The 9,049-nt window shown below is 39.5% G+C and overlaps 1 protein-coding gene and 1 pseudogene across 3 annotated transcripts in view; both read left to right on the top strand.

Moving 5' to 3' along the window:
- The window catches only part of stmA (Protein EFR3 homolog stmA), a 226,373-nt gene that overhangs the window by 96,233 nt on the left and 121,091 nt on the right, over positions 1-9,049 (top strand). The window lies entirely within an intron of this gene.
- On the top strand, positions 4,123-5,037 carry LOC137247277 (eukaryotic translation initiation factor 3 subunit I-like; annotated as a pseudogene).

The raw sequence follows: 9,049 nt of genomic DNA, 5'->3' as shown, positions 1-9,049 counted from the left end.
ATTACAGAAAAAATGATATATGTAATTAACAAATATAATAAGCAAATGACATCGACTTTTCGGCTTTTGCTTATCGAAAATTCATAATTCGATATGTTAACGGGATTTTCCATCAATAAAAAAAAATAGAAAACAAGCTTTATTGAGGTTCGAACCTGAAACACCTGTAGCCTTAAACGAGTGCCTAACAGGTGCGCCAAACTTAATACGACTTCCGTATTGTCTTATCTGCTACTTTGATCGTATATACGAATTTGCACGCCACAAGGCCATTTTCAACCCTCCATTTACCATTGAAATTAAGCTTATTTTACCTTTTTTAAAATTTCTAAATTATATTAATTAAATTCAAATTCATATTAAATTATAAAACAAGCAAATCTATTGCTACAAGTAATAAAATTTAAATTTAATGAATCTTACAAATACCTATATTCCCACAAAGAAATCATATTAAGAGAAAATCCAGAGAATTTATACACCAGCTGAAACTGTTGACAGAGAATTTTCTGCTGTTAACTGGTTAACATTGAAATTGGATTGTGTGTGGTGAAGTGCAAGACGTGTTCACATGCAAAAAAGTTGGAATCTAGCAAAAACGCCTTCTCATTGTGTTTAAATTCTCTGCCAAAAGGAACAAACGACAACAAAAACAAACATGCCAAATATACAGCGATACGATAGAAGCAATTAACGGCTGAATTCTGTAATTCAGTATCATCTCAAGTCTCTAAATTTGAGATTTTCCTTTAGAGACAATTTTTGTGACTTGAGATGATTTCGGTATTCAGTAAACGAAAGTCACAAAAACAATTCACCATATCAACGAAATTCACCAAAATGACAATTTACTCATACATTGAACAAATAATATAGAATTGCATTTTGTCAAGTTAACTTTAGGTGGTATTGCGGCTGAGCTCGCTAAGACTCCGTTCACAATTTTTATAGAAAATCCCAAAATGTGTAGGTTCGAATATCAGCGGCGCCACATAGGTTCGATGTTTTCTTAAGTATTTTCTGTTTTTTAATTTTTTCTATGTTTATTTTAATTTGAGGAATAAAAAAATATATATTTAAAGCGTTTTTCGCAAATAATTTTCATACTTTTTCTGAAATTTTCACGTTTGTGATCTGCCCCGGCCCAGCTCACAAATTAGTGATTGCTTTTGTGAGGCTGGAGACACGAGACAGTTTACAGAATGGCAAATTGTCTCAAAATTGATTTTCACCCCAAATTGTCTCTAACAGTGACTAGAGACGGCTTACTGAATTCAGCTAAGAATTGCATTTTGTCAAGTTACCTTTAGGTGGTATTGCGGCTGAGCTTGCTAAGACACCGTTCACAATTTTTATAGAAAATCCCAAAGTGTGTAGGTTCGAATATCAGCGGCGCCACATAGGTTCGGTGTTTTTTTTAAGTATTTTCTGTTTTTTAATTTTTTCTATGCCTATTTTAATTTGAGGAATAAAAAAATATATTTAAAGCGTTTTTCGCAAATAATTTTCATACTTTTTCTGAAATTTTCACGTTTGTGATCTTCCCCGGCCCAGCTCACAAATTAGTGATTGCTTTGTGAGGCTGGAGACGCGAGACAGCTTACAGAATGGCAAATTGTCTCAAAAGTGATTTTCACCCCAAATAGTCTCTAATAGTGACTAGAGACGGCTTACTGAATTCAGCTGTAAAACTGCAAAAGCAAAGATAATCGCTCACGTTGAGATTTTGTATTTTGCACAACACACACATACACCACAACCAGTATTATAACACTTATGTACGTACCTTTATTAACCGTTGATGATCCCACGTTGTTTGCGCAAACAGCAGGTCCTCACTGGAAATTTGGTGGAATTTTGATATTTATACGCTATACTCCCGCTTTAAGCCACGACAATTATGAATATGCTTATGTACTTTTTAGGCAAAAATATTCAAGAATTTACAACAAAAAAAAAGACTAAAGAACCGAACTCGAAAATAGTTTGAGCTTATTCAAAAAAATTACGCAAAGGCGTATTTGCATTGCGAACATAAAAAAATTATTTTAGAAAGATTAATTCTTACAGAAATAGATACATTGTAACGTACACCTTGAAAGTGCATCCGCCCCTTTGCGCGATCAATGTGGATTTGCCCTCAGCTAGCTCAGTTTAAAGGCGGGATCCTCAACCCTTTTGCCACATTGATGCGAGGCGAATGTTACAATCATCATCCTCATACGCCTCCATACATCCCACCAGAAGCCCACTCTACCTCGGACCGCTCGTTTATTTCGGAGTTCACCAGGTCCACTTTCTTACCTTTGCTCCTCGCGATTCCACACTACCTACCCTTTTGCCATCATCCCCATCCCCAACCGATTAAATCAGATCAGCAAATCATATTCCAATTTCTTTTCATGCTTCAAACAAGTATTTTAATACAACAAGAAACATGCTTAACAGATTTACCTCTTTACAATTATAAATTACACAGACATTTATATTTCATCTCGAATGCCTACGCATAACATATATGTATAAGTGGATTTAACAATCTTAATGCATATATATATATTATTTTAAAATTTCTTCAACGGATTCTCTTTAAGTGATTTATTCATCATGAGTTCGTTCAAAGAAACAAAAAATTACACCATACAAAAAAAGATTGTATATAAAATATCTTAATTTTCTCTTTTCTTCTGTGTCAGCACAAAAAAAAAACCAAACCCTTCACCTAGCTCAACACCCAAATCCTACAGCCTACCCAAAAGAGCTCTCTTCGGTGGAAATGGATATTTGGGGCAGCTGGATATTTCAGCAATAAGGAAACTCTGGCGATCTGGGGACCCCGGTTTGGTGATTTCGTGTGTCCGACTATCATCAATTTGACATCAAATACCAAAAATTACAACATCAATTAATACAATACGTACACATATATATATATTTTTTTTTATCTTAAAAGAAACTGCCTTCATTTGCTTGTTGGGTTACATTAACCAAAAGCTTTTTTACAAAAATTTTGCTATCTTCACCTCATGTGGTTTTAGAGGCACTGTTGTACGCCTGTATGCTGGTGGAAAGTGATTGTGGTAGATTTCCGAAAAAAATTTCCCTGGCGCAGACCAAAAGCTTTTGTTTATTGACGGGGTGGTGTTCAACAAGGTTTAACTTCGTCCCTGCGTACAACTGCTATTCCACATCCATCATGCGCGTTAGCCAAAAACTCTGTAGTTTTCGTGCCGGCCGGAATCCTAGGCCTTTGGCCTTGAAAATAGATTTTTCCGGCCGACCGCGGGATTCTTTATGGGCATTTTGCCCCGCCGCACATAAATTTTGAACACCAAAAAACAAAAAAACTACGATTTTGTCCTTACTGGACCTCGCGCCAGGGATATATGTATATATATATATAAGTTAATACAAACGTTTACGCGATCCTGCGCACAGTCGACATACTACACTTTAATGACACAGCTATTCTATTGTTTTAATGGTAACTCACCCCTTTATCAGAAACGATATAATAGAGAGGCATTGCATAGACGAAAAATAGTGTGAGGCAAGCTTCACAAAATTCTAGTAGGTCACATTCACCACTTACCACAGCAGAATTTGTTAAACTACCACTGTCTGTATTTGTTATTTAATAATTATTTGTACACTTTTTATTTAGCTAATGTGTTCAGAATTTTAACTTTTACTCACTAAAACTCCAATCAGTGTATTTCTGTGCTTAAATTATGTTAAACATTGTGTTAAAATTTTTGGTGTGGTGAAAGTGACCTACTAGAATTTTGTTACGCTCCGCTGCTTTCCACCGAAGTTCGCGCATGCAATATCTTTATATTCCAAAATGTTTGCCTTTATATAGGCAATAGCTAAACAGCAACACCGTTTCTAGTTGTCGTTTCTATTGTTTTACTTCCAGCCAACAACGACCATGTCTCCCTATACCCATCCTTTTCCTAAGCCCTAGCCCACCGTACCTACATTTCCTCATATGGCATAGAGCTTTTAACTTACCTGTGGTGAGAAAGTTGCTGCTGTCATTTGTTTTGACATTTCACGGCGCGGACCACGGCATTAAAAGAAAACAAGCCCCACATAAAATATATAGGATAATAATGTACAATGCGACCATTAATGCTGCATTGTCATGAGCGTTCCACAACTCAGATCAAACCCAATCGTGAGGGCGATCTACCATTTTCATGCTCAAAAGATCAAAAGCCAGATGTTTGGCACTCGCCCAATGACGAACGTCTTGGTGCTTACGATGGGCATCAGGGAGCGGCATGGTGCCCAGATGTTGATTGGACTACGACGAAACCTATATCGGGCGCAGGCGATATGACAACAAAACACGGGATGCAGAACATGGCATTGCAATTGCACCCATACCTACAAAGTCGTCGGCGCGAACATGCGGCTTCAGCCACTCTGGCAAACAAGCAGCCCACTCCACGGATAAAGATATGGGACAAAATCCAGAACGGTTCGCGATTGATGCACGCACAGCAGATGAAAGCACTGCCGAGCAAAGCCCATTGCTACGTATACCAATGCTGGCATCTAAAATCACATCTATGCTGTGGGGACCCTTGAATGAAACAATATTCATAGGGCACGAAAATTGCCAAATTTCTGTTTGGGGTATACGGGAAGGTGGTCGTGAGATTAATTCAGTAAATGATCATACGGCTGTTAAAAACGATATGCAGATAAATAAAGATGGTATTCTGTTTGTTACTGCATCCAAAGATGCAGCAGCGAAGCTATTTGACTTGGAATCACTGATGTGTCTGAAGACCTATAAAACCTATAAGGCCTGAAAACTCGGCTGTAATCAGCTCAATTATGGACCATGTTGTCTTGGGTGGTGGAAAAGACGCCATGGAGGTGACAACAACATCAACCTGGTGTTTTTCCATGACGGCCACCCCACCCAATCCATCACGAGCGGTCCAGGGTAGCGTATATCTTGCAGACGCCCTAACGTGGGGAACACCCACCCTGACAACATGTACATATATGTATCTGCGTTGATGCTATGTACGTAATTTTATAAAAATGAAGAAATATAGAAATATAAGTATAATGAAATGCCGGGGATTTATGTCATGAACCAATTAACAGATCCCGCAATAAAAACTGAGAGAGCGAAAAATCATAGTTGGCTGTGAAATAAATTTTCTCGGCGTGACGTCACGCTTTTGACAATATGTTTCATTGCTGACTCAGTGTTCAGACTTTATTCCAATCGGAGTATTTTGTTCCGCTTTGTCCTCCTACAACATTTTTTATCTGAAAGGTTTATTTGGGTCGAGTTGAAAACTAAATAGTATTACTACCTAATATCTTTTGGTTGAAGTTTTTATTGTATACGTATGAAAAGCTGATTGTTTACAAGTGACGATTGGATGAAATGACGTTAATTCATTGTTTGTGTCTTAAGACATGTTTCTTCACATTTTATTCACAGTTTTTGTAGTTTTTTCGTACGGAATGAGAAAAGAAGGAGTAAAATGTAAGCAAAATGTGTCCGGGCGCGATCTGTAAATCCTGCCAAAATTCAACATACAGCACTTCTTGAAGTTTTATATAAAAATGAAGTACGTTGGGTCAGTGAGGTCAGCTAACCCTGTTTCGCGATAATAATCGCCAATTGGGGGCAACAAGTGAGGTCAAATATTCCTCCAACGGTCTCTCTCAACTCAGTGAAGGTTTCCTCTTTCCTCTGTTTACAAACTGCCGGAGCGTATTAGTTCATCCGCATAACATGCCCTAGCTAGCGAAACCTTTGGATTTTCAATAGCTGCACTATCGTCATGTCTGCGTAAAGCTCATATAGCTCATCCTTATACCTCCTTCGATACTCACCGTCAACATCACGGATAGGACTATAAACCTTCCGGAGAACTTTTCTCTCGAATACTCCAAGAGCCATCTTATCTTCTCTCGACACCTTCCATGATTCCGAGCCATACATCAAGACAGGTATGATGAGTGACTTGTAGAGCGAGAATTTTGTTTGTCGAGAGAGGTCTTTACTTTTCAGTTGCCTAAAGAAGCACTTGGTGGCAAGAGTTATTCTCCGATTGATTTCTAGGCCGACATTGTTTTTGCTTTTAATGCTGCTTACCAAATGAACGAAATCCTTCACAGTCTCGAATTTATATCCGACAACAGTGACGTGGCTACAAAGGCCACGATGACAGCAAGTACTTCGTCTTGTCCAAATTTACTGCAAGACCTACTTTTTTTGCTTCTTTATCTTATACCAGCTCTTCCCCTACATGTTTGAACAGCCCGGCGGGTATCCCGTCATTACTTGGCACCTTGTGATTTTTAGCCGTTATATTGGATGCCGCGGAGTGTTTTTCATCATCGGCGATCAGGATATCGAGTTCGTCTTCCCCCACACTCAGTACGTCAGTTACCAGGTCGCTACTATCATTCCTCCAGGAATCTGTCCCGGTCTTGAAACCTACTGTCATTAAAAGAGCATGAAATATATATGGTAAACCGAAAATAATAATAATAATATTTTTTCGCGATAAATATCTGGGGAGATAGAATGTTGTGTGCTAATGCTCCCATTATTTGGTAATCCTACACGGTTTAGGCCGACTCCATGTAAATCTGATAAGACATATAACTTTTTTGATGAGAAACGTTTCATGGAAAAAACACAATCGAAAGGTTTGCCAAGCCACCAAATCAATTTGATGTTAGTTGTTCGCCCTCTTTCAAATTACACTCCGAAAATTTAGCTTGTACTCCGGCGTAGTCGTTTACTCAGGTAACAGTTTTAATACTCCGAACACTGGTAGTGAAACATGACAGAAATGTAATAAGTCGAAAAATTTCAAAAACGCTACGTCATCAAACTTTTTTTCAAATTCGATTACAAATACAACAATTCCGGAATGCGGGATCTTGGCTCATTCGATTATGGATTTATGTTGTATGTCTGGTTGTAAATTGGTAGTCAATATAGTTGTAAACAAGTATGTGAATAATTTCGGAAATCCGCATTGTAAGTTAGGTATTGCTATGGTTTAAACTGATGCAGATGTGTGTAGTTGGAAAGCTAAGTATTCAGCTGAGGTAATTTGTAGATATACCTATAGAGAAAATAGGTCGCAATTTAGAACTTTGCACAGGGAGTTCCTTATCTAATCTAATATCTAATATTCTAATATCTAATATATATTATAAATGGCAAAGTTTGGATGTTAAGATGTTTGGATGTTTGGATGTTTGGATGTTTGGATGTTTGTCCAGACGTTTGTCTTTGTGACTCAATAACGCAAGAACGGCTGGACCGATTTGGATGAAATTTTGAACACATATAGCCAATAGTCTAGAAGGATCTACTAGCTATATATTTTTCAAACGGGGCGTGGTCCCCGCCCCCTAGGAACAGTTATAATTTAATTATTATATTTTTTCGTCTTTGCGACTGAATCACGCCAGAATTGCTACACGGATTTTGATGAAATTTGGGACACAGACAGTAGTCTACTAGCGAAATTTTTTTCGAACATGGAAAGAGGGGTGGGGGTCCCACGACCCCTCCGAGAAATTATTTTTCATAATTTTTACACATTATAACTTTACGTATACTGGCCTTCACCAATATCACAGACTCAAAGGGTCAAATAAGTCGAGGGCTTACAAAGTAAGCAGTGACACCCTCCGCCCGCCCCCCTTTATCTGCCCCTCTGGTGTAAAATCCATAAATTGTTATAACTCAATCTAAATTTTCTCCTAAATCAATAGTTTTTGGTATCTGGTACATACAGAACGAGATCTAGACAATTTTGGAGGAACGATCAGTGGTCCTCTCCTCTACTCCCGCCATCCGCCCTCCATCAATTGTTTTTATTAGCACGCTTTTATTAGCTTTACCTGTATGTTTCTATCTAACTTTTTATTCGCTCCAATGCGCCTGCTGCCTTATTAACATGGTTTTATAATTAGCTTCACCTTATTTGTAATCCCGTAATGGTCATATCGAGACCCTTCCGGGATCATTTCTGGATGGTTTTCGGGATCGGTCCGGGATTACGCCGGGGTAATTTCGGGACTTTTTCGGGACTATTTCGGTATCATTTTGGGACCCTTCCGGGATCATTTCTGTATAGTTTACGGGATTCGTCCGGGATCCCTCGGGGTTATTTTGGAACATTTTCGGGACTATTCCGGAATCATTTCGGGACTATTTCGCGATCATTTGGGGACCCTTCCGGCATCATTTCTGGATGGTTTTCGGGATCCGTGCGGGATCTCGTCGGGGTCATATGGGGACTTTTTCGGGATCATTTGGGGGCTCTTCCGGCATCATTTCTGGATGATTTTCGGGATCCGTCCGGGATATCGTCGGGTTCATTTGGGGACTTTTTCGGGATCATTTGGGGGCTCTTCCGGCATCATTTCTGGATGGTTTTCGGGATCCGTCCGGGATCTCGTCGCGGTCATTTGGGGACTTTTTCGGGATCATTTTGGGGCTCATCCGGCATCATTTCTGGATGGTTTTCGGGATCCGTCCGGGATCCTGTCGGGGTCATTTCGGGACTTTTTCGCGACTAATACGGGATCATTTGGGAACCCTTTCGGCATCATTTCTGGATGGTTTTCGGGATCCGTCCGGGATCCCGTCGGGGTCATTTCGGGACTTTTTCGCGACTAATACGGGATCATTTGGGAACCCTTTCGGCATCATTTCTGGATGGTTTTCGGGATCCGTTCGGGATCCCATTAGGGTAATTTCGGGACTATTAGGGGATCATTTGGGAACCTTTCCGGCATCATTTCTGGATAATTTTCGGGATCCGTCCGGGATGCCGACGAGGTCATTTCGGGACTATTTCGGGATAATTTGGGATACCTACCGGCATCATTTCTGGATGGTTTTTGGGATTCGTCCGGGATCCCGTCGTGGTCCTTTCGGGACTTTTTTTCGACTAATACGGGATCATTTGCGGACCCTTTCGGCATCATTTCTGGATAGTTGTCGGGATCCCGTCACGGTCATTTCGGGACTATTGGGGGA

The sequence above is a fragment of the Eurosta solidaginis genome, chromosome 3 (genome assembly GCF_040869045.1).
Source record: "Eurosta solidaginis isolate ZX-2024a chromosome 3, ASM4086904v1, whole genome shotgun sequence".
In the NCBI taxonomy this organism is placed as follows: domain Eukaryota; kingdom Metazoa; phylum Arthropoda; class Insecta; order Diptera; family Tephritidae; genus Eurosta; species Eurosta solidaginis.
The sequence above is the reverse complement of the archived record's forward strand: the minus strand, read 5'-3'. Positions and strand labels throughout refer to the sequence as shown.